Here is a 25,210-nt window from a genome sequence, read left to right on the forward strand (position 1 = left end):
TAAAGACAGACATGCCCCGGAACTCACTATGTAGACCAGGTTGTACTCAAACTCACAGAGATCTGGCTACCTTTGCCTCTGAAGTGCTGGGATTAATGATCTGAGCCATCACCACCAGTTGATCCTGCCACCCCCCACAAAAAAAAAACAACCAAAAAACATAAGGGTCGGCCAGATGGCCCAGTGGTTGTTAAAGGCACTTATTTCCAAGCTTGTCAGACGATCCAAGTTTGATTCCCAGGATCCAAGGTGGAAGGAGGGACCCAAGTCCTACAACTTTCACATGTGCATATACACATTTGAACATGTACACACACATATACACACACAAACAAACAAATAAACAAACCAAACAAACAAAATTACAAAATAAAACAAGGAACTGGGTGTGGTGGCACAAACTTTTAATCTCAGCACTTGGGAGGAAGACGCAGGCAGATCCTTGTGAGTTCAAAGCCAGTCTGGTCTACACAACAAATTCTAGCCTACCTAGTAAGACTCAGTATAAATAAAAATACAGGGACAATTATATTTACTTTTCGGTATTTACTTTGGATCTGGGGGCTGAACTCCAGGTCTTGTGTGTTGTAAGCATGCACTCAGCCACTAAGCTTTACTCCTGAGGCCACTCTGTGTCTTTTTGTTTGTTTTGTTTTTGAGACAGGGTGCTACCTTTGGCTATCCTGGAACTTGTTATATAGACCAGGCTGGCCTCCAATTCAGAGGTCCAAGTACCTCTGCCTCCTGAGTGCTGGGATTAGAGGTGTGCATCACCATACTCATTCATATTTCATTTTTAATTCCTCTAGGGTATCACTGATTTCTTCCTTTATCCATAAGATATAATTTTGTGTGTGGTGGCCAGGGCTTTTCAGAGAATAGGCAAATGCCCTACCTCTGGGCCTTGTTTTGAATTACTATCTTGGCTCTTTTAGGAATTTTAGGAGTTTCTATTTGACCTTTTCCATTAAGCTAGTTCTTACATCACAGATCAGGTGACCAGAGTAGTTATTCTGTTAACTACCAAGCATAACAATTTAATTAATTTTTAAATGGCGTATTTATTTATGTGCATCAGTCTTTTGCCTGCATGCTGTGTGACATCTGAGGGTGTTAGATCATCTGGAGCCAGAGTTACACACAGTTGTGACCTGCCATGGAGGTGCTGGGAATTGAGCCCAGGTCCTTCGGAAAAGCAGCCAGTGGTCTTAACAGCTGAGCCACCTCTCCTGCTCCAACTATTTGATTTAAGTACATGGGAACTGGGGAATTGCCACTGGGTATATCTGTTCATGTAGTGGATTCACTGTGAACTAAACTTGGGCCAGGGTTCTACACTTGCTTCCACACTACCTGGTGTGCGCACACACACCCTTGAATTGCTTAGGTGGTACTGCCTTTTCTCCTTTGTTTAGCTACCTAAACAAAAGGTAGTAGACCTCTCCAAAAAATGGCTGGAGTTTTTCCGCTACTGTATACAGTTATCGTCATGTTATAGAATCTTTCCTTCTAGATACTTAACTTCTATCTCAGTCACTGGGTTCCAGGTTTGAAACCGGGCAATGAATCACGACTCAGCCTCTTGATTATCTCTTCTTTGAATGTCTTTCTAGTTTCTTTCTTGGACTCTGAGAAACACTGGCTTCCAGCCTTCTGGCTCATTCTGGTAATTGCTTCAGCACTGTCTCTATTATCCTGAGGTCCCACTACTCTCATTTGTTTCAAGGAGCCTTGTTCTGAAAATCCAGGGGCAGCTCAGCTGAGTTTCTCAGTTACGTTAATGCCATCTTCATCAGGCCAATCCTAAGGTTAATCTTCTTTAAAAAAAATTATGCTATTGTATTTTATGGGTATAGGCAATTTGCCTGCGTGTATGTCTGAGTACTCCTTGAATGCTTGGTACCCAAGGAAGCTAGAGGAGAGCATCTGTAGTTACACATGGCTGCTGGCATCCATGTAAGTGCTAGGAATTGAGATCCTGCCTCAAAACAAGCAGGCAAATAAACAACAAAAAAAAATCAAATCAAACCAATAAGCATAATGAATACACAGACACACAGACACAGACACAGACACACACACACACACAGACACACACACACACACACACACACACACACACACACACACCAAAGCTTAGAAAGTTAGAATGGATATACTGGAGAACCTGTGTTCTCTGGAAGAACAATCAGTGATATCACCCTCTGAGCCATCTCTCTAGCTCCCATAAGGTATTTCTTGACAGGAAATGGACACTTGGTGAGTTTTCTCCAGGAATCCCACTCTAACTGTCTAAGCTTTGGTGTGCATGCACTACTTTGTTGGTTTGGTTGGGTTTTCTGTTTGTTTGCTTGCTTGTTCTGAGACAGAATCTTACTATGTAGCTCTGGATGACCTGGAAATCACTATCACCAAAGCTGGCATAGAATTCACAGGCCCACTGGCCTCTGCCTCCTGACTTCTGGGACTGAAGGTGGAGGCGTGTGCCACCGAGCCCTAGGAAGCCCTTTTCTCTTTTGTTGTCGTTTTTCCAGACAGGATTTTTCTGTGAGTTCCAGGACAGCCTGGTCTACTGAGTAAGTTCAGGACACCCAGGGCTATACAGTGAAAACCTGTCTTGAAAAACCAAAAAAACAAAAAGAAAAAAAGAAAGCAAGGACAGAGGTCTGCAGTTCAGTGGTAACATGTCTGCTGTAGCCTTGTGGCTGGCCTTCTTCTAGAAATCACTGAGATTATTTCTTCTTATTGTAATTATGTTTTCATATATTGCTTTCCATATATTTTTTTTCTTTTTTTTGAGATTGAGTCTCCCATGATAGCTTAAACAGGCCCCCAAATCACTATGTAGTTCAGGTTGGCTTTAAGCTCATGGCAAACTTCCTGCTTTAGCTTCCTGAATGCTAAGACAACATATGCCAATATGTCAATTGCCATATGCCAATAGACTTCACTTCCTACAATTTATCTTTTACTTTTGTGTATCAAGTATCTTAGCATCATAAAGTCTGGCTTCTGAATTCACTGTCATGATTAGACAATGTCTTTTTTTTCCCCCTAGTACAAGCCAAGACCTTTCGGTCATGTGAGGTGGGCATTCTACCATTGAGCTATGGTAGCCTATGACGGTTTATTTTAAGGGTTAACTGGTCTAGATTAAGGAATAACTAAGACATGTGTTTGCTTTGTTTGTTTCTTATTTCTTTTCTTCTGACGAGTGTTAAGAAGAGCAGAATGTATTCTTAACTACTGAGCCATCCCTCGAGCCCAGCACATCCTGGTTTATTCAGTGCTAGGGGTCCTGGAACCCAGGAAAGGAGGAACGAGAGAACCAACTCTACACAGTTGACCTCTGATACCACATTCATGCTATGGCACACCCACCTTGCCAATAATAACAACATAAACTATTTAAAGCTGGGCCCCTTCCTTTGATACTAAGGCTTTCTGCCTTTTATTGAGAATTGCTTTTCCTAGTTCTGAGATTTGCATTTGGACAGGGCTACACGACTGGCATTCCAGGATCACTAGTCCATAGTCCGTTTGTAACAAGACTTCTCTGCTGCCACAATAATGCTACAAACTGATTTCCCTTTCTATATAGATAGTTGAAGGCCTTTTCAACTATTTATATAACTATTCTGTAGGTTCTGTGTCCCCAGAGAACCTTGACTAATATACACAAGTTCTTCCTACCTCATGATTCAAATACAAGTCTTCTATCTTTCTTTTTATCATTTTAGTTTTTAAAAAAAGTTTATAATTTATTATTTTGTAATGGAAAATTATTTTTATTGAGAGACACCAGTAATCCTGTACCTAGGATGAATGGCTGGGAGATCATGAATTTAAGGTCATCTTCAGCTACATAGTGATTCTGAAGCTAGCCTGGGTTATTTGAGATCCTGTCTAAGGAAAAAAAAAAGGTGTAGAGAGTATGGGGGACTAGGGGTATTTTCCTAGGAAAACAAATAGCTCTTTACATTCAGGAAGTAATCCATAGTTGTCAGTTTCCAGGTGTAAACTCCAGTGGTGACTCATACAGGGCTAGGCAGAGTGAACAGGATGCCTGTCCTCACCCTGCGCAGAAGTAGACTCTCAGGAGGCATATGAAATGTTTAAAGGGACAGGCAAACATACTGACTCCACAGTCTATCACCTAGCCATCTAGCATTGATAACTCCCACTGTATGCTTGTCACCATAACTCTCTAAAGATATTAAGTTCAAGGGTTGAAAAGGTGGCTTAGTGGGCAAAATCCTCGATGCACAAACATGGGGATCCCCAGAATCCATATAAAAGCCATAAAAGTCAGAGGCAGATGACATCTACCTGTAATGCCCAGCACTCACTTAGAAAGCATTCCTGGGGTAAGCCTTCAGTGTACCTACACACATGCCATCATGTGTGTGTGTGTGTGTATGCATAACAGACACAACATACACACATGCACACACGCGGAGTTCTGGGCTTAATGGTCAGCATGGATTGTTGGCAGAGTATGGAAGTACACACCTTAATCTCAGTATTTGAGAATTTAAAGCCAGTCTACGCTACCTAGTGAGTTTAAGGCAATTATGTATCATAAAATATATAGTAAAACTATATGTCTCAAATATATATATGTGTACATGTACATATATATATATATACACATGTATATATGTGTATAAAATTCTTTAACTTTGTTTTGAATATGAAAATTTGTTTTTTTCCCTTAGTAATAAAACAAGATTAGAGGAACAAATAAAATTTCAACAGAAAGGATGTTCATTATTATACACCATGGGTTTTGTTTTTTTTTTTTTTTTTTTCAAGACAGGGTTTCTCTGTGTAGCCCTGGCTGTCCTGGAACTCACTCTGTAGACCAGGCTAGCCTCGAACTCTCAAACTCAGAAATCCGCCTGCCTCTGCCTCCCAAGTGCTGGGATTAAAGGTGGGCGCCACCACCGCCCGGCTTATTTCTTTTAACTTTTTTTTTAATAATTAAATTTTTAAAATTTGTTTGTATTTATGTGTATGTATGCATGTTTACTTGCCTGTATGTGCACCACACATGTCTAGGTGCCCATGTGGATGAGAAGAGGGTGTTATCCCTTGAACTGGAGCTATAGGTGGATGTGGATGCAGGGAACCAAACTTGGGTCTTCTGAAAGAGCAGCAAGGCAATATTCTTAATGGTTCAGTCATTTCTCCAGGCCCTGAATGGTACTTGTACTAATGAAGAATTATTGGAATGAATGTTTCATGAATTTGCCTGACATCCTTGCCCAAGAAACATGCTAATTTCCAAATCATTCCAATTTCAGTATGCCAAAGTGGGATTTTTTATTATTATTAGTTTTTAATTATGTGTATGTCTGTGTGTAATAGTAACTCTTGTTCACCTGATGTAAGTGTTGTTTCAGAGGCTTACTGTCTGTCTGCTAACCTAAGCGTCCAGCCTCTGTACAATCCAATCTATACCTAGAATGTTTTCAGCCTCTGAGACTCACTGCTGAGTAAGCTCACCCTTTCTAGTTCTTTTCAAACTCTGGCTGGCTGACTCAACTCAACTGTTCTGGCTCAAACTCCTCTCTAAGCTGACTGATTTAGTCTGGCTTCTCAATAGATTTCTCTGCTTGGCCTCATACTAACTTTGGCAGTATGTTCTAATCTTCTGGCTCCTTCTCATTCGCTGGCTCGTTCTGACTTCACCTGTGTCTAGCTTGTTCTCTCTTCAACCTGTCTCTGCAAAACTCTCCAGGTAAAACTGCCTCTCTCTCCTTCCTCCCTTTCTCTCTGCACTGCACCTTACGTAGCTTTCCTTTCCTCTCTCTTTTTGTGAGAGTTGGGCATATCCTATTCTGTCTAATCTTTCTCTGATTTGTCCCTTTGTCTGTAACTCAATCAGACATCACTTTCAAACATGGGTGCTTCCTTCACTAAACTAACTTTACCTTCACTGTTTGGGATTAAAGGTCTGTACTAAGGGTGTATCTGAATTCCAGCCAGAGGAATTAAAGGTGTATGTTAAGTGCTGAGTCACAAATAAGAACCAGGTTTTTTTTTCCCCAGTAAATAACACAATCTCTAGGTTCACAGTATGATCAAATATCCTGCAACATCTCTGTGTGTACACGTTAGTGGAGGTGCCTGTAGAGGCCAGAGGTATCAGATCCCCCTGGTGCTGAATTATAGGTAGTTGTGAGTCTCCCATCCTGGGTATTGGGAAGTGAACCTGAGTTCTCTGCAAGAGAACTTTCTTAACCAGGGAGCCATTTCTCCAGCCCTTGTTTACGTCTTTGTAAAGGCGGGGTCTTACTAACCCAGGCAGCCTGGCCTGGGGCTCACAATGGAGATCAGGCTGGCTGCCACCTCGAAGAGATCTGCCTGCCTCTGTCTCCCATCTCCCAAGTGCTGAGATTAAAGACATTATCATGGTTCTCTTGCACCCTTCAACTTTCTGAGTGCTTTCGCATCCATGTATTATCTGCATCCCAGTACTAAGAGTATTTGGTTTATAAAAAGTATTGCATTTGTTGAGTGAGTGAAAATCTATTTGTTTAAGAGCACCAATATATTACATATGTGCATCTTACCTCGTTTCTGATTCCCAAGATAATGTTCTCTCCACATCTGTTTAGAAGTTATTGTTTAATTAATTAGCTAGTTAATTAATTACTTTGCCAGCATTTTAAGGTCAGTTTGGCCAGCTGAACTTACGTCTTTTGGGCAAACATGGGCTCTATCACTGAGCTGTACTATCAGCCCTATTTTATTTATTTATGCCAGGGGTAGGATTTCATGTAGCTCAGGCTGGCCTTGATATCTCAGTACATAGCTGAGGATAACTGGATCCTCCTGCATTAGCCTCTCAAATGCTGGGGTTATAAATATTTGCTATTCTTTTGTGCTCCAGGCAGTTGCTGTCTCTGTTAATAAGAGATCTGTAAGAGCCTAGTTTAAGCCAGGTATGGTTGTGCAACTCTTGATCCCAGCACTCTGGAGGCAGCGATGGGCCGATCTCTGTGAGTTCCAGGACAGCCAGTACTAAATATTGCAAGTTTGAGGCCAGTCTAGATTACACAAGACCCTGCTTCAAACCTTCAAACAAGACAGACAAAGACAGACAGACAGACAGACAGACACACACACACACACACACACAGAGTCAGAGAGAGACAGAAAGACAGAGAGAGACAGAGAGAGAGCGAACGGGCTGGAAAACCTGACCATTCCTTTCTGTACTGCAGCGATGTAGTAAAACCTCTCCTGAAGTTGCCCAAGTCCACCCCTACTCCCTGACGATCACTGCTTTCACTTTAGTGCAGTCTTACTCAATGCAGAGGTCCCATGTGCGAGCTATCTACTTACTACAGCCACTTTCATTCTCAAGAATTCTGCTCTGCTCACTGGCCTTTCCACAAATCTATCAGCTAAATACAGATAACTGAAAATCCCCACCTCTGAATGTTGCACCCAGAGACAAAACAAGGCTGGGAAAGCAGACATGGCAGTGTACTGTGCTTTCTGTATATAGAGGTATAACTGTTTTCTCCAAAGCACTTGATGTCAGCTAAGGATACTTGCCTAGGAGGCCCTGGATTTGATCTTTAAGCACTTTCCACACCATCAATACTCTTGAATTTTACTAGAGTTAACTCTTTATGATCTTATTTCTTCCACTGATCATGAAATTTTAGAGAAAAATATTAATTTAATCAAATTATAAATTCTCCATGAGCCTATTTTCAGCAGATATCCAATACACTGAAAGCAGAGAAGGCTTGGATTACATTTCTGCTTTGAATGCACTGGATGTTTAAATTGAAGAGACATTTATAGTTACTGTTTAACCAATTTATTTATAAACTTAGGTCTAGGATATATGAGACCCGGTCTGAAAAACAACAAAACCCGAAAATAAATAGAGAAAGTGAGACCAAAGGGTGTGAGACTGGACTGGTCCAGGAGTCGAATTTCCAAAGAGGATTCTCGGCTAAGGCTTTGGGCGTGTCCTCGCTTTGGCTACGTCTTTAACCCTGAGTCTTACCCTCTCAGTGACCCCTCCTTTCTTCTTTCCCTTAGGGTCCTCAGGGTTGTCATTTCAGTAAGGAAGCTCCAGGTTGCAGGAACTCTTCAGCTCTAGAAGAGGGATTTAGTTACGTCACTGTCGGCTCCTCCCATTGGTCGGGGCAGGTGGGGTGCGGCGCCATGATGTCAGACGCCTAAAGGGGCGGAGCGTCGAAGGGAAGGAGGAGGGAAGTAGGCCTTCAACATGGCGGCTGTGGTACTGGCGGTGGCTACGGTGACGGTCTGGGTCGGGGCGGGTAGAGTTGGAAGAGGTGGTGTTCGCTCTCCCTAGGGGCAGCGGGAGCCCAGCAGAGACTGAGCCCGGGAGGCCGGGCGGCGCCAGTACCTTTCAGCTTTCGGGAGGGCAGCGGCATTCAGGTGAGGGGGCCTGTCTCTGGGGGAGGGGGAGAGAGGGGCGGAGTTGGGGGAAGGGGCCGGTACGGGGCGATCGGGGAGGAGGGAAGCTGGGGACCCAGCGCCTAGGGGCCCGGAGGGATGAAAGGATTTGGAGTAATGGAGCAGGAGGGAGAAAGAGCCGGGCGACGACCGACGACTTGGGGCGGATTCTGGGCGAAGGGTCAGAGTGACGGGACCGGAGTTGAAGGGGCGGAGGGCAGACGGGATGCGGGCAAATGAGTTCGGATTAAGGGGACTAATTCCCTCCGAAGACAGGCGGAGTAGAAATCTCTTGCTTAAGTGAAAGCTCAGTGGGAACTAGAGCAGGTTCAGGAGAGGAACCCACATTTGATAAAGAAGGTAGAGTGCTGGGGAGTTGAGGGCGAGCTTGGAATGTGAGGATTTAGTTATTTGGGCGGAGAGATGAGGGAGAGAAATCAGACCGGGGTGACTGCTTTTGGGGGTATCTTTGGCGTTGTCTGGTCTTCTCTAGCTATATCATCTCAGTGGTCTTCTCTAGATTTTTCTTTCTTTTTAAAATTTCTGGGTCTATACACCTGAACTATACACCTGGGTCTCAGAAACAACCCCAAGTCTTTCTTTTGAGGCCAAGCATTTGCTCTTGACCAGCGATCCCTGACCTTTGTGCTTTTCCTTCGTGTAATTGTTTTCTGCGTTGAGGCTTAGAAATATAATTATTTAAAACAATTTTGTGTTGAACTGGAGTAAGATTTTGATACTTTTTAAGACATCATAGAGTGTTGTAAATCCAAATTCTGTTCTAATTTTCACAGATAAAATGCTTTGTTCTCTCAGTTGTAATAGTTAGTATTTGGGAATTTGAATAAATATGTTTCCTGTTTTTTTTTTTTTTTTAACTTGATGGTATAACAAGGCATATCGTTTTCATTGATAAATAGGTCTTCCTAGGTAGGGGCAGGAGAGATGGCTAAGCAATTCAGAGCACTTATTCTTGCAGAGGACCCAAGTTCAACTCTCAGTACCCACATGATGTCTCTCAGTCATCCATAACTCCAGTGCCTTCCTCTGCTACAAGGCAGGGATGTAGTGCAATATACGTACATCACGCAGGCAAAACACGCACATACATGAAATAAATCTAAAAGCTTTTTTTTTCTTGTCACTAAGTTCAGTTTTCTCCCTGACTCCCCTCCCCCTTTTTTTTTTTATTTGGAGACAGGTTTCTCTGTGTAGCCCTGGCTATCCTACCCACCGGCTTATAAAAATTGCTCTTTCTAGTTAATATCCAAGCTTAGTTAAACTGGAAGTTTCTGCATTAATGCAAAGAATACAAAAGTAAGAAGAAAATTGCCTCACATATTTTAAGTGAAATTTTATGTTTTTGTCTCTATTCTGCTACATATTGAAAGCCTACTGTGCCTTTCATTTACTGAGTCATAATTATGGGAGCAGGGGAATTAGTATCTCCCTAGTAAATGTCCTTGTCACTGGCTAGTAGATAACTAACCTGTTCATTGTGAAAGAAGTGTTAATTTATAAAAGTTGAAATATCTGAATATAAAAACTTTCTGAAGTTTTACTTTAAACTTTTCTGCTTAGTATTTAAAACTCTACTTCATTGTGACATTTTATGTGTGTTTTTGCTTTCTTTTTTTCCTTTAATTTTGTTTTTTTTTTTTAGTTAATTTAGTTATATGTGTATGAGTGTCTTGCCTGCATGTCTGTGCATAGAAGAGTGTGTCCCGGAACCTGTTGTGAGCTGCTGTGTGGATGCTAGGAAGAGGAGGTAGTGCTCTTAACCCTCGAGCTATCTCTTCAACACCCTTTTCTTCCCTCCTTCCCTCCCTCCCTCCTCCTTTTCTTCCTTCCTTTTTCTTTTCTTTCTTCCTTCCTTTCTGTCTTTTCTTTCTTTCTTTCCTTTTTTTTTGACAGCATCTTAATATGTAACTCTGGCTGACCTAGAACCCTGTAAACCATACTGGCCTCAAACTCAGATCCTCTTTTCTCTGCCTTGAGACTTTGAGGACTAACGGCATTTACTCCACACCTGGCTGGTTTTATTTTTCATTTTGATTCTGAGAAAACAGTAGCAGCATCCTAGTAAGATTCGTTAGAGAGGCGTCATCAGTGGTTATCAGTGCACACTCTTGACAGAAGTAACTTTGGATGTCTTTCACCTGTTTGTAATTTTTAATATTAAATGACTTGTGTGTGTCAGAACAACCTGTTGGAGTTCTTTCTTTTCTCCACCATGTGGGTCTGGGTGATCAGACTTAACATCTGTCAGGAATGGTGACATGTTCCTGTCATCTCAGTCCTACTGAGGCTGACGCAGGAGATCTGTAAGGACAAGACCCTCTTGGACTACATAGTAAGACTTGACCTCCCCTACCACCCCCCAAAAATGAGGGTTCCTGAAGTTTAATTGGTGATGAAAGTTCTTTTGAATATTTTCACCATTATAAATATATCACTTTTTTGCATAAACACTGATGGTTTTTCCCCTATTATATTGTTCAGTGTATTAATTTTCTCTGTATAGTACTGGCTGTCCTGGGAACTCTAGATCAGGCTAGACTCAAACTCCAAGATGCCTCTGCCTCCTGAGTGCTGGGGTTAAAGGGAAGCCTGTGACACTACTGTCTGGCATGGTTGGTTTAAGTGGAGCCTGGGGAGAAGGCTCACACTGAAATGCTTGCCTCTCAAGCATGAGGACTTGAGTTTGGGTCTCCATGTTAAAAAGCTGGGTATTGCTGTGATGTATATACCCTTATAGTTTCAGCACTGGGGAGGTGAGGACATGAGGCTATCTGGGGCTCACTGGTCCAGCCAAATCTTTGAGTCCCTGTTTCAGTGAGAGACCTATCTTAAATGCAGTTCCCTTTAAGTACAAACTTGCTTTCCTTTGGTAAACAGGGGAAAAAAAAAACCCCAAACCCAATCATTTGTTTATTGTGAATCAGCTGGCTGTTTTTAGGGAGGTAGTATTTCTTCAGTTCTTTTTTACATTTATTTATTTGCTTGTTTAGTATGAGCTGGGCTGTGTGTGGCGGTCAGAGGACAGCTTGCAGGAGTTTGCTCTTTGCTTCAGTAATGTGGTTTTCGGGGATTGTGGTTGGCTTGGCAGCAGGTGCCTTTACCTGCTGAGCCATTAGTAACACTGATAGGCTTTTTTCCCCCTTTTTTATTTTTGGTTTTAATTGTATGTCTTGACTATGTATTCAAGATTCAGGGCTGGCCTTGAACCTTTTTAAAAACAAAAAAACAAAAAAAAAAAACACCACAGGGTTTTTCAGTATAGGCTGGTCTGGAATTCAGAGCTCGGTCTGCCTCTGCTTCCCAAGTGCTGGGATTAGTGGCATGTGATATCACACTGGGCTCAGATTACAGTTTTTTTCTGTAAGTCTTATTTTTATGTACATGATGTTGTCCTGCATCCTGCATGTCTGTGGTGTGATGGTAAGATCCACTGGAACTTGAGTTACAGACAGTTGTGAGCTGCCATGTGCATTCTGGGAATTGAATCTGGGTCCTGTAGAAGAGCAGCCAATGCTCTTAACCACTGAGCCATGTCTCCAGCCTCCTAGATTACAGTTTTAAATGGAGAATCTGAATTTGAGTTCAGATCTGTTCAGTGTGGCTGTTCATTCTGTGTGTGAACCCATTCACCCCATAGGTAGTCAAAGCATATCTCACTTTTTTATAAAGTTTAAGCACTAGTTATAAAGGTATGCATGAAAAAACTGTCTGTTCACATTGAAATAGAGTAGTGAATGACTGCAGTTGTTTAGACTTTTAGTCACTTATGATATCATCAGTATGCTAAGAAGGAAATAAATGCCTGAATATTTTGTATCAAACCTCAAACCAAATCAGGATACACTGGATAAGAACGGAAAGTTTTCTTGCTTGTATTGTTTTGTTAAATTGTACCTAAGGGGGCTGGAGAGATGGCTCAGTGGTTAAGAGCACTGACTGCTCTTCCAGAGGTCCTGAGTTCAATTCCCAGCAACCACATGGTGGCTCACAACCATCTGTAATGGGATCTGATGCCCTCATCTGGTGTGTCTGAAGACAGTGACAGCGGACTCATATAATAAAATAAATAAGTCTTAAAAAAAAGATTTTATCTAAGGACCCGAATTTGTATTTGGGAATAATTTACATGTATCCTTGGAACTATATTGGTTATAATCAGTTTCTGTGTAACCCGAGCTGGCTTGGAGCTGCCTATGTAGTCCAGGCTGTATTCAGACTTTGAGCTGCCCTCTGCCTCTGCTCCGGGATTACAGGTTTGGCCACCATGCTTTGCTCATTATCAGTTACTTCATGCTTACTAAACACTCGCAATGTTTGAGTCACTGCACTGGCTCACGGTAAAATCTTGTGATGCTGAGTCAAGAGGCTACCCTTGTATGCTTTGGTTGCTTCGTTTTCCTCTCCAGAACTTGATATTGTGAGACTTTTAATTTTTTTTTAATCTGGGGAGTTAAAAATACTATCTGTTGTATAATTTTTTAATTGGCATTCCTAGAGTTGAGCTGTTTTCATGTATTTGTTGGCAGTTGTGCTTCTGGGAAGTTTGTATTTTTATTTGTTGTCATTATTTTGGATTGTTTCTCTTCCTGGTTGAGTCATATTTATTTTGGTTATCTTTTGAGACAGGGTCTTGAGGTAGCCCAGGCTGGCCTTTAGCTCCTGATCCTTCTGCCTCCGCTTCCCAGGTGTTGGGATCACAGGTGTAAATCACCACATTCAGCTTAAATTATTTTTTTTGTTTTTGTTTTTGTTTTGTTTGTTTTTTTACGAGACAGGGTTTCTCTGTGTAGTCCTGGCTGTCCTGGAACTCACTCTGTAGACCAGGCTAGCCTCGAACTCTTGAACTCAGAAATCTGCCTGCCTCTGCCTCCCAAGTGCTGGGATTAAAGGCGTGCGCCACCACCGCCCGGCTTGCCTTGTTGGTTTTGAGACAGGGTCTGGTTACATGGCTGTGGCTGGACTTTAGTCAGTGGACTTTCCGTTTAGTCGCTTTTAGTACTTTTAGTCAGTGTTCCAAGAGCTGGAACTATAAGTGTATACCGTCATATCCTGCAAAGATTCATCTTAATGAACAGGTTTTCAGTCTTTTATAACCTTTTTTAAAAATTAAATTTAGGAAATTCTTTGCTTCCAGGCATGCTATTTTAAACAGTCTCTTTTAATGTTGGTACTGGGGCTTAACTTAAGGCTTGTAAATGCTAGGCAAGCACCCTACCACTAACCTGCATTCTATCATCAACATGCCATTTCAGTAAATACAATATCAATCAGTATAGTATGCAAATTGACAGTTGAGGTCATCCTGGGCTATATGAATACTTGTTTCAAAAGAAAAAAGAAAGGACAAACTTCTCAGGAATTTTGGCATCAAAAGAACAGAGAGTTGATTTTGCTTTTTTTTTTTTTTTTTTTTACTGATTTTATTTCTATGTCTGTGTCTATGTCTTGTGTATGTTTGCTTGGTGTGTGCAGGTGCCTGTAGAAGCAAGAAGGGGATATCAGATCCTTGCATGGTTTAAATGAGTATACTCTTCTTAGGCTCACATACTTGATTTCCTGGTGGTAGAACTGTTTGGGAAGGACTAGGGGGTGTGGCTTTAATGGAATAGGTGTGTCACTGGGGGTAGGCTCTAAGGTTTCAAAACCTCATGTCATTTTCAGTTACCTTTTTAAAGCTCATGCTTTTTGATCACAATATAAGCTTTCAGCCACTCTTTCACTGTCACATGCCTGCCTGCCTGCCTGTCTGCCTACCTGGTGCTATGCTCTATGCCAACAATGGCCATGGACTCTAATGCTCTGAAACTGTAAACCCGAAATAAACTCTTTAAATATAAATTGCCTTGGTAACTTATATTTACTGAGTAACTAAGGTGGATATTCTGAAGCAGTAATCATAGGCTGTTGTGAGCCACTGACATAGGGCTGAAAACCGAATTCTGGTCCTCTGGAAGAACAGCAAGTGCTCTAAGCTTCTGAGGCATCTCTCCATTCATTTCCTCTTTGTTTTTGTTTTCTATTTACTGTTTTATTTTAAGTGTATGTATGAATGCCTGTGTATGGTAGTATGTGCACCATATGCATGCCTGTTGCCTATGGAGGTCAGATGACAAGTCGTGTTCCTGGGAACTGGAGTTATAGATAGTTGTGTATAGATAGTTGTGATCCACCATTTGGGTAATGGGAACTGAATGTGGGTCATTTAATCTAGTCCTTTTTTTTTTTTAAGATTAAAAAGTGATTATATGTATATGGTGTCTTACGTGCATGTATGTCTGTCAGAATTCCTGGTACTGGAGTTACACAGACAGCTGAGAACTGACATGGGTGCTGGGAATTGAATCCTAGTACTTTGGAAAAGCAGCCAGTGTTCTTAACCAAGGAACCGTCTCTCTAGTCCCTGTTTGTTTTTAATACAGGATCTCACATACCCCAGGCTTTCTCTATATAGCAAAGAATAACCTTGAATTTCTTTTTTTCTTTTTCTTTTTTTTTTTTGGTTTTTCGAGACAGGGTTTCTCAGTATAGCCCGGGCTGTCCTGGAACTCACTCTGTAGACCAGGCTGGCCTCGAACTCAGAAATCCACCTGCCTCTGCCTCCCAAGTGCTGGGATTAAAGGCGTGCGCCACCACCGCCCGGCAACCTTGAATTTCTTATTCTCTTGCTTTCACCTCCTGAGTGCTGGGGTAACAGGTGTGTCCTACCATGCCTGGTGTTATGAGAGGATGGGGTTGGCGTTGAGGTCTTCCATATTTGCTGTGTAAGCACTCTGCAAATGGAGCTACACTGCTAGTCAAAACCAGACAGTTTTAAAGACAGCCTAATTATGCCTTATACACATTTTACAAGACTGAGATACAAATAAATGTATGAATGACACGTACATTTAAATGTTAATGTGAGTTGACAATGAGATTTTTTTTTTTTTTTTGTGGGTAATGTCACTGAAAGTGAATTACTCAGTGTAAACTGTTATCCCTTCTACTAAAAGAAGGCAACTTTGGGTTCCCTGCAAGTGGAATTACAGAATGTTGTGTGTAAGCCATGATGTGGGTGCTGGGAACTGAACCCAGGTACTCTACAAGAATGACAAGGGCTCTTATTGGCTGAGATAAGAATAAGCCATCTCCCCATCAAAGAGATTGCTCATTTGGCAAGTACTTGCTGTGCACCCATTACCCAGGGAAAAGGGCATGGTGGTTTGCACTCTGGATGTGGTGGTACACACTTGTAATCATAGGAAGTATGAAAGTCTTAGAAAGGTGAAGATGGGCAGATACCTAGGATGTGTTGGTTGTTCAACCTAATTGCTGGACCCAGAGTCCCAATTAGAGAATTTGGCTCCAAACACAAGAGGATGTCTCCTAAGGAATAATTCTGGAGGTTGATTTCTGGTCTTCAGCAGGCACAGGCAACCTCCCACGCGTATTGCCCCATCTCTGTCCTCAGAGTTTGTTTTCTATAATCCTAGCACTTACTAGGCTGAGTCTGGCCTAGGCTATATAGTATATGCTCCTGTCTCAGAAACCAACCAGTCAAAAACCCTTTAAGTTCCCCATAAAACAACAAATCAAATTCTTTTTCCCAAAAGACCAGGGACTGTGTACTAGCTAGCGTCTCCTCATCGCTGTCAGACACCTGACATAAACTAAGCCAGAAGGGTTTACTTTGGGTTTCTATCATGGTGTAGAACCCACAGGCGAACAGCTTACACCTTATAGGGAAGACAGCTATGGATCAAGCTCAGTTAGGCTTTCTCCTTTTTCTCTATTCAGTGCAGACCCCTGTGGCTGGGATGGTGTCATTCAAATTAGGGTAGATCTTTCTCTCTCTCCTTAATCCTCTGCTTTTACTGACATACTTGTGGGTGCTTTTCCACAGGGTGTTGTGATGAATAACCGTCCTAGTTACTTTGAAATTAGGAATTGTTCTTCTGTTGAGTTTAATGCTTGGTTTTGGTTAAGATCGTTTTGTTATTATTTTGGGAAAGACATGAACTAGAAATGATTACACCCAAGTGTAGGACTCACACCTAACTTAGTGAATTGATGAGGGTTTTGTTTGTTTGTTTTATTTTTTTGAGACAGGGTTCTCCGTGTAGCCTAACTGCCCTGAAACTTGCTCTGTAGACCAGGCTAGCCTCGGACTCAGAGATTCACCTGCTTCTGCCTTTTGAGTGCTGGGATTAAAGGTGTGTATCACCATCATCAGGCCTAAGTTTTTTTTTTTTAGTTACTTACAGTAGGAGCATGGATGCCCGAAAGGTAGCTGTAGCCTATCCCAGTTTGGGTGATAATTTGGAAAGCTGCATCCCTGGTCCTTTTCTTCACAACTTGGAGAGACGAAGAGTCTCTTCTACCTGGTAGATGTACTTGCTTATATAAGCTTGGAGAGAGGCCTTGGGCCTTGGGAATCTTGTAACTTTCAAAATCTCTTTTGAACATCCATAAGCTTCTGAGTCTGGTAGTGAGAGGGATTGAACCCAGGACCATGCATCTGGCTCATGCCTCTAGGTGAGCTCTCTGCTGGGCTACATCCTCATCCCAGCTTTTCGAGTCTGAGATGTAGCTCAGTTGGTAGAGGGCTTTTCTTTAGTACACACAGAGCCCAGGGTTTGGTCCTTGCCATGGAATAAACTGCACATGGTGGTACATACCTGTTATTCCAGCACTTGGGGAGTGGAGGCAGGAGGACAAGAAGGTGACCTGTGGTTACATGGCTCATTTAAGGCCAGACTCCATTTGTTTCCAAAGAAACAAGTCCCAGCTCATTCCTGTGGAATGAGGAAGAAAGTGGGGAAACAAAACCAAGAACTAAAAATGGAGCCTAGTAGTGGATGCCTGGGACATTGAAGGTGTTGCCCTTGGTAGGAGTGAAATACTTCCATGGATGCCAGTTTGATCCTGAAAGAGTTTGTGATCATAAAAGAGCTAGAGAGATGATGGCTCGTGGAGAGAGAGAGCCCTTCTCTAGAAGCTCTTCCAGTTTGGTTCCCAGCACTCATCTCAGGAGTCTCACAAGTGTGTGTAACTGTAGCTGCAGGTGTTCTAGTCTCTGTACGCATTCGAATGTGCAGTCACCTACATATAATTAAAAAAAAAAGCACATTTGGCCTCTCTTCATTCTGCTGCTTTCCTGTCTTACCGAGTGAGGCCCCTCTATCACGTGCTGCAATCACAATGAAGTCCTCACAATAGCTAGCCTGCTGTTGGGACTTTTCAGCATTACTTTGAGCTGAATTTCACCTTCCTTCCTTTTTAAAAAAAGTGCTGGTCTTGATCCCATGGGCTCAAATACTTCTTCCTTTTCAGCATTCCTTGTAGCTGGGACTACAAGTGTTCATTACCATGTTCAGCTATCTTATATATGTCACCATAGCTCAGATTACAGCAATAAAAAAAAACAACTAAGAAAAGTGACTAAGGCTGGGTGTTCCAGTTACTTTTCTGTTGCTGTGATAAAACTGACCAAAAGCAACTTGGGGAGGGAAGAGTTTATTTCATCTTATAACTCCCAAGTCATAATGTGTCACTGATGGAAGCCAGGGCAGGAACTGAAGCAGAGACTACAGAGGACTGCTGTTTACTGGCTTGCTCCTAGTGTCTAGTTCAGCCTTTTTATATAACCCAGGACCCCTGCCCAGGGTTTGTACTGTTCTGCAGGCTCTGCCACATCAATAGTTAAAGCAAGAAAATGTCCCACAGGCATGCCAACAGGCCCGTTTATCTTATGGAGCTAACTCCTCAATTGAGGGTTCAAACCTTTCCCAAGTGATTCTAGTTTATAGTAAGATGACAAAAACTAACCAGCACATTGGATGAGATGACACAGCCTGCAGAGTCAGGAGAGTTACTTCAGATTTACATAGCAAGCACCAGGTCAGTCAGGGTTGTGCAGTGAGACTATCTCAAAAGAAAGAGAAAGCAGGGGCTGGAGAGAAGGCTTAGCAGCGTTCCTCCAGAGGATCCAAGTTTAGTTTTCAGCACTACATTGGGCAGTTCATAACTGCCTATAACTTTAGCTCCAGGGAGTCCAACATGTACACATAAGCTCACATACACATAATTAAAACTAATAAAAGCAAATTCTAAAGGGATGAGTAAATAGCAGAAAGCAACAAAACAGCTGGTAATCTGAATGTCAGTCTGAGTGTTCAGCCACTTTGAACTCCTTGTTGTGTGTCCTGTTTCTGTGACCACTTTAACTCCTGTTGGGACATACTCATCTTCTAGATAGCTTTGCATGTCTTGTGGGGCAACAGCATCTTAATTACCCTAAGTCTAAGTTTTCTTTTGAGACCTGGTCTTGTTTATGTGTATCCTGGCTGGCTTATTACTTAATATGTATGTAGTCCAGGCTGGCCTTGAACAGCTCTCCTGCCTCAGTCTTCTAAGTGCTGTGATTACAGACGTCTGGCATCACACCCACTTGTCTTTGTCTGAATGAATGTGTGTGTGTGTGTGTCTGTGTTTCTCTGTGTAGTCCTACTGGCCTAGAACTTGCTCTGTAGACCAAGACCAGGCTGGCCTTGAAGTCACAGAGATCTGCCTCTCTCTGCCTCCTGAGTGCTGGAACTAAAGGCATGTGCCACTATACTTGGCCCATAAAGAATGTTTTTTAAGATTTGCTTTACTTTTTAATTATTGTATACAAATGTTTGACTGTGTGTATGTCTGTGCACCACTTCTATGCAGTTCCCTTTGGAGACCAAAAGAAAATTTTGGATACCCTGGAACTGGAGTTACAGATAGTTGTGAGAGACCATGTGGGTGCTGGAAACCAAACCCAGGTCCTCTTGGAAAAGCATCAAGAACTCTACCTGCTAAGCCATCTCTCCATATTTTTTATTTGATGTGTATGAGTGTTTTGCCTGCATGTATTTATGTACCATGTGTGTGCCTAATGCTCATGTCATGAGCCACCACCAGTCCCCTTTTGAAGACAGGGTTTCATTGTGTAGATCAGGTTGCCTTCAAAATCATACATAACCTGCTCTGCCTCCTGAGTACTGGTATTAAAGGCATGTGCTACCATGCCTGTTTCTTACTTATTTTGCCTTAATTTTGAGTTTATAAAGCTGTATACCAGGCACAGTAGTGCATGCTTTTAGTCCTAGCACTTGGGAGGCAGAGGCAGGTGCAAGGACAGCCAGAGCTTTATAGACCCAGTTTCCAGGGGGGGAAAAAGATCTTAAACCACCCACATAATATTTATTTAAATTATTGTGTGTGGGGGCATGTGTATGATATATATATATGTTTGTTTGTTTGTTTGGTTGGTTTTTTGAGACAGGATTTCTCTGTGTAGCCCTGGCTGTCCTAGAACTCACTCTGTAGACCAGGCTGGCCTCAAACTCAGAAATCTGCCTGCCTCTGCATCCCAAGTGCTGGAATTAAAGGTGTACGCCACCACTGCCCGGCTGTGTATGATACATATATGTGTGTGTGTGTATGAATGAGGGTAGGGTGCATGTGCCAGGTATGTGTGTGGAAGTTAGAGAACAACTTCTGAGAGTGGATTTGCTTCTTTGACCAAGAGTTAGTTCTGGGGTTCTAGAAGTGTCACACAGTTCTTTTAAAAGAATATGTATGTATGTGTGTGTGTATAATTAATTAATTAATGGCCATTCCTGATTGTCAGCTTGTCTATATCTGGAATGAACTACAATCCAGAATTGGAGAGCTCACCTGTGATTCAGATCTTGAGGCTAGAAGACACAAGTTTGACCTGGATCTTGGGCATGAAAAGCTTAGGCCCAGGCAAGGTAGTACATGCCTTTAGTCCCAGGAGACAGAGGCAAGGAGATCTCTTAGTTCAAGGTCAGCCTGGAACAAAGCAAGTCCCAGATCCAATCGTGGTGGTATACACCTTTAATCTGGGCCACACCTTCTGCTGGAGGCCTACATAAGGACATTCGAAGAAGGAAGACTCAATTCTTCTCCCGCATGCACTTACTTGCCAGCACATTTGTTGGAATCTACTTCTCTAGACCAGCTGAAACAACTAGCCTCGTGGGACTGAGGCTAGTTAGATCTGTGGACTTTATTCACAGCTGCCCATTGTTGGGTTAGTTGGATTACAGACTGTAAGTCATCATAAATTCCCTCAATATAGAGAGAATTTTTTCTTAGCACAGCTTATTCCTGGGATTTGGTAGAAACCAAATGTGTGTACTTTGAGTAGAGCTTTTGGCTGGGTTCTGAGGTTGGGCGTGTCACTTGGCTGGGCTTCAAGTTCAGGAGATGCCACTGGCTGGGTTTTGTGATCCAGGAGGACCGTTAACAGGGCTCTGTAATCTTCTTTGGGTAAAGTGGGCTACAGGCTGTATTTCATAGCTGAACTGGCTACAAACTGGGCTCTGAAATCATATGAGCTGGACTGCTGTGTCCTGTGGTTGGATGGGTCATTTGGCTAAAATCTCTCTGGGTAGGGCTGTTAGTAGTGTTCCAGAGTTTGGCAGGGTTGTTGGCTGTCTTGGTCCAGTGTGTCTGAGCTTTGTGACTGGATGGAACCGCAGTATGTGCTCTATTTAGTGCTCAAAATGTTTGAGGTTTTGGATTCTTGGATTAGGGGTAATCAAGTGATATAGTCTATGGAGATATCCTCAAATCCAAAAAAGTTAGAAGTCTGGAACACTTCTGGCCCCAAGCATATATTTCTGATAAGGAATTCTCAACCTATACCATGCTGTTTGTCAATACCAATCCAACATTAGTACATTAGCTCTCATTTAACTTTTTTACTTTATTTGGATTTTAGTTTTTTATATGTTCTTTTTAAGTTTCAGGTTCAGTTTGGGACAAATTGATTGTGTTGTCATGTTGCCTTATTTATGGCTTCTTAGTCTTTTTTAATTTTTAAATTTTTTAAAAAGTTTTTATGTATTTTCTTGGTTGGGGGGGGCACATATATCCTGGCAAATGTGTGGAGATCAGAGGAAAACTTGTTCAATCCAGGGATTGAACTCAGGTAGTTCAGTTTAGTGGCAGGTGCCTTTTACCAGTTGAGCCATTTTGTCTCCCTCAACCCTCACTTTTCTTCCTCTTCCTCTTCTCCTCTTCCCCCTCTTCCTCCTCTTTGTATTGCCTGCTTGTTTGTTTATTTGAGATAGTGAAGGCCCAGGTTAGCATTCTCAACTATGTAGCTCCGGCTGACTCAGCCTTCAGTGATCCTTCTGCTTCAGTTTTGCAGACTTTGAGATTATAGGCATGTTACCACTACTTTCTGCTTCTTTTAGCCTTTTCCTGCCTTTTCCTATTAGAATATTTGGGGGAGTGTCCGGCAGTGGTGGGGCACATCTTTAATCCCAGCACCTGGGAGGTAGAGTGAGTTTCAGGACACCCAGGGCTACAAAGAAAAAGAAAAGTTGGGAAAACTGTCAGGTATTTTGGAGTATGAAAATACCTAAAGGGGAAGTGGGTGTCTCCTGTGCTGCTTGTTAGCCTGGCTTCTGATAATTTTGATTGGGATGGTATAGCAAAATGTCATTGGATGAGTCAGAACTAGTTACCTTGGCTGATTGGGAAAGTAATTCCATGGTTTGGAGTTAGGAGACAGAAGTGCATTTAGCCATGGGCTGGCACTGTTGCTAGATGGCAGAGTTCTTGCCTAACATGTGGAAGGCAGTTTGATTCCTGTGCTGAAAAAACCAAACTAAATCAAACCAAATTCCCAGAAAGACAAAGTAAAACAAAAACTTTCCCTCAAGCTCTGTGCTTTTGTTGATCTTGTTTTCCCTATTTCAGAGTAGTGTTTTGTTACCAAATGAGTCATTAGTGTGAAGAAATGTCTGTAAGAGGAAAGTGACATGACAATTTCCAGCTAGACACATATAGGGTTCTTGTATTTAAGTTCTATTAAAAATTAACCAAGGGCTGGAGAGATGGCTCACTGGTTAAGAACACTGGCTGCTCTTCCAGAGGTCCTCAGTTCAATTCCCAGCAACCACGTGGTGGCTCACAGCCATCTGTAATGGGATCCAATGCCCTCTTCTGGTGTGTCTGAAGACAGCAACAGTGTATTATTCATATACATAAAATAAATAAACAAATTAAAAATTAATCAAGGAGACTCGGCATTATATGGTAGTATTCAAATTTTTATTTTTTAATTAATTTTGTTTGTTTGTTTCTGCCTGGGCTTACTGTGTGGTTCTAGCTGGCCTTTAACTCACAGAGACCTCCGTGTCTGCTGGAATTAAAGGTGAATGCCTTCATGCTCAGCTGTAATTCACTGAGTTTAAAAACTGCTAGAAGAACAGTAAAGTTATGTTTGGCATTAGGGTCCTTTTGGTTAGATTAATAACTTCTAGTATGATAGCCATCTCCTCAGCCCCAAGACTTACTGTTGAATGTTTCCTTTAAAAAAAAGCATTTCACATACTTTGTTAAAAAGAAGATAGAATCCTACCTTCTTTTCTATTTTGAATTTGAGCTCAGCTTTGATACAATATTTTCTAGATTATTTATTTTACCCAGATTTCTAAATGTACCTAAAGTGTCATTTTTCATTGCTTATAAAAGGGTGGAGGGGCAGTGTCTCTAGGGTTCTTTTCTTTTGTTTATTAATTGGTTTGGTCTGCATCTTCTTTTTCTTTTTTAGATAGTCTTAGCCAGGCATAGTCTTGATGCATATGTATTGGAAAATATCTGTGTTTAAGAACAGCTCAGTCAGCTTGTTGGTTGGCTGGTTCTGTCTCTTCCTTTGTTCTGTGTTTGAGACAGAATGAATGGTCCTGTGTCCATCAGACTGGACTTGAATTCTCCTGCTTCAGTTTCAGGGATGTGAGGTTACAGGTGCGCTGAAAGAGCCCAGCAGCTCTACTCACTGAGTGTGTTTTGTTTGTGTTTTTGTTGTTTGAGATAAGATCTCTCTGTGTAGCCCTGGCTGTCTTGGAACTCAAATATCTATAGACCAGGTTGGCCTCAAAATCAGAGGTCCCTGCTTCTCTTGCCTCTGTCTCCTGAGTGCTGGGATTAAAGGCATGCACCACCATGCTCTGCTCAGCACCCTTCTGTTTTCTTTTTAAAAAATACTTGTAGCCTGACAAGTTCACTGAGTCTTAAGAAATGCTCCAAATGGATGTGTGTGTGTGTGTGTGTGGGCTACAGTGAGTGTGGTGGCCAAACAGGCCTTTAATGGCAGCACTCAAGAAGCAGAGGCAGGTGAATCTCTGTTAGTTAGAGGCCAGCCTGTTCAGCAGAGCTAGATCCAGGATAGACATGGGGCACAGAGAAACCTGTTTTTTGTTGTTGTTGTTGTTTGTTTGTTTGTTTGTTTTTTGTTTTGTTTTGGTTTTTTTGAGACAGGGTTTCTCTGTGTAGCCCTGGCTGTCCTGGAACTCACTCTGTAGACCAGGCTGGCCTCGGAACTCAGAAATCTGCCTGCCTCTGCCTCTCAAGTGCTGGGATTAAAGGCGTGTGCCACCAACGCCCGGCCAGAAACCTGATCTTAAAAAAAAAAAATCAACAAAAAAATGTATGACTGTTTTGCCTGTGTGTGACTAGATTGTGTGTGTGAGCCTTTGTGGTCCTCATGATTTCATAGCACTTACCCACTGTGCCATCTCCCTGACTCTGATCCTGGTGTTGAAGAGACTGCTTACCATTTTACTCTATAGGGTAGAGTGCTTGTCTAGCATGTGCAAGAAAGCCCTGGGAGGATTCTTACACCTCATCCTCCTGACTCTGAGGAAAAAAAAGGAAAGGCAACATTTATGTAGAAGCACTTTTATTTCTGATATATTGATTCTGCTACGTTTTTAGTCTCATTAGGTTGACAAGGAAGTCCCTGAACTCAGTCCTGTTGCCTCTATCTCCTGAGGAACTCAGATCCGAGCTGTATGTATAGACGCTGAGTCCTGAGAGTCTCCTGGTCAGGGAAGTTTGTTCAGTTGTGTTCACTCAGGCTTTGTACAGTGGCGTCAGGTGGCTGGAGAGATGACTCATTATTTAGAACATTTGTCTCTCTTCCAGAGAACCCAAGTACAGTTCCCAGCATCCTCGTCAAGTAATTCAAGCTTATGGGATCTGATGCACTCTTCTGATCTCCGTGTGCTTCTGTACACATGTGACATATAGAGTTTAAAATACAAACAAAAAACAGTATTCTGACAGGGTATAGTGGTATTCACCTCTAATTTCTGTAGATTCAGAGGCAGGAAGATGAGCGTTTGAAGCTATCCTGGAGCTCATAAGACTAGACTAGCTCAGAGAGATCTTACCTAAAAAACAAACAAAACCACCCCAACAAGAAAGGCTGGAGATGGATTTCAATTTTCTAGTGCTTGCTTAGCATGCTGCCAGCACAGGAAGAGGTATATTCTTACAGAATATCTTCATAGTTCTGTCTGGGGAGGTTTGAGTAGTCATGTTCTGTACTGGGGCAGTTCATACCTAAGCTCTTCATGGGTTGTACCATTTAGTTAATAAGTAACCGTTACACCTCTAAGCTGTCTCCATCTTGTCCCCAAGTGCTTGTGTATTCTTTTTGTACCAGAAGTCACTGGGTTCTTCTTCATTCATTTTTCTTGTTCTGAGGTGAAATTTTTTGATTACTTACACATCACTGTGTTTTCTTTTTAGTTTTTCTACCAGAGTTAAATGATTGATACATGTGGTAATATATACTCAATGTGGAAAATCTAGAAAACATAGGGAAAAAAAAGCTTGAAGCCTGGCTATAATCCTTATGCCCAGTACTGTAAGAGTGTCCTGTCTTGAAGCCTGGCTATAATCCTTA

The 25,210-nt window shown here is 42.1% G+C and overlaps 1 protein-coding gene across 2 annotated transcripts in view; it reads left to right on the forward strand.

The window, feature by feature from the left end:
- Positions 1-8,194: 8,194 nt before the first annotated feature.
- Ubap1 (ubiquitin associated protein 1) overlaps positions 8,195-25,210 on the forward strand; it is a 43,330-nt gene continuing 26,314 nt past the window's right edge. For both annotated transcript variants that reach the window (XM_028779090.1, XM_028779091.1), the window contains exon 1: positions 8,195-8,430. The gene's annotated coding sequence lies outside the window, so the exon portion shown is untranslated. The remainder of the gene's footprint in view (positions 8,431-25,210) is intronic.

This window comes from Grammomys surdaster, unplaced genomic scaffold (genome assembly GCF_004785775.1).
Source record: "Grammomys surdaster isolate TR1022 unplaced genomic scaffold, NIH_TR_1.0 344, whole genome shotgun sequence".
Lineage (NCBI taxonomy): Eukaryota > Metazoa > Chordata > Mammalia > Rodentia > Muridae > Grammomys > Grammomys surdaster.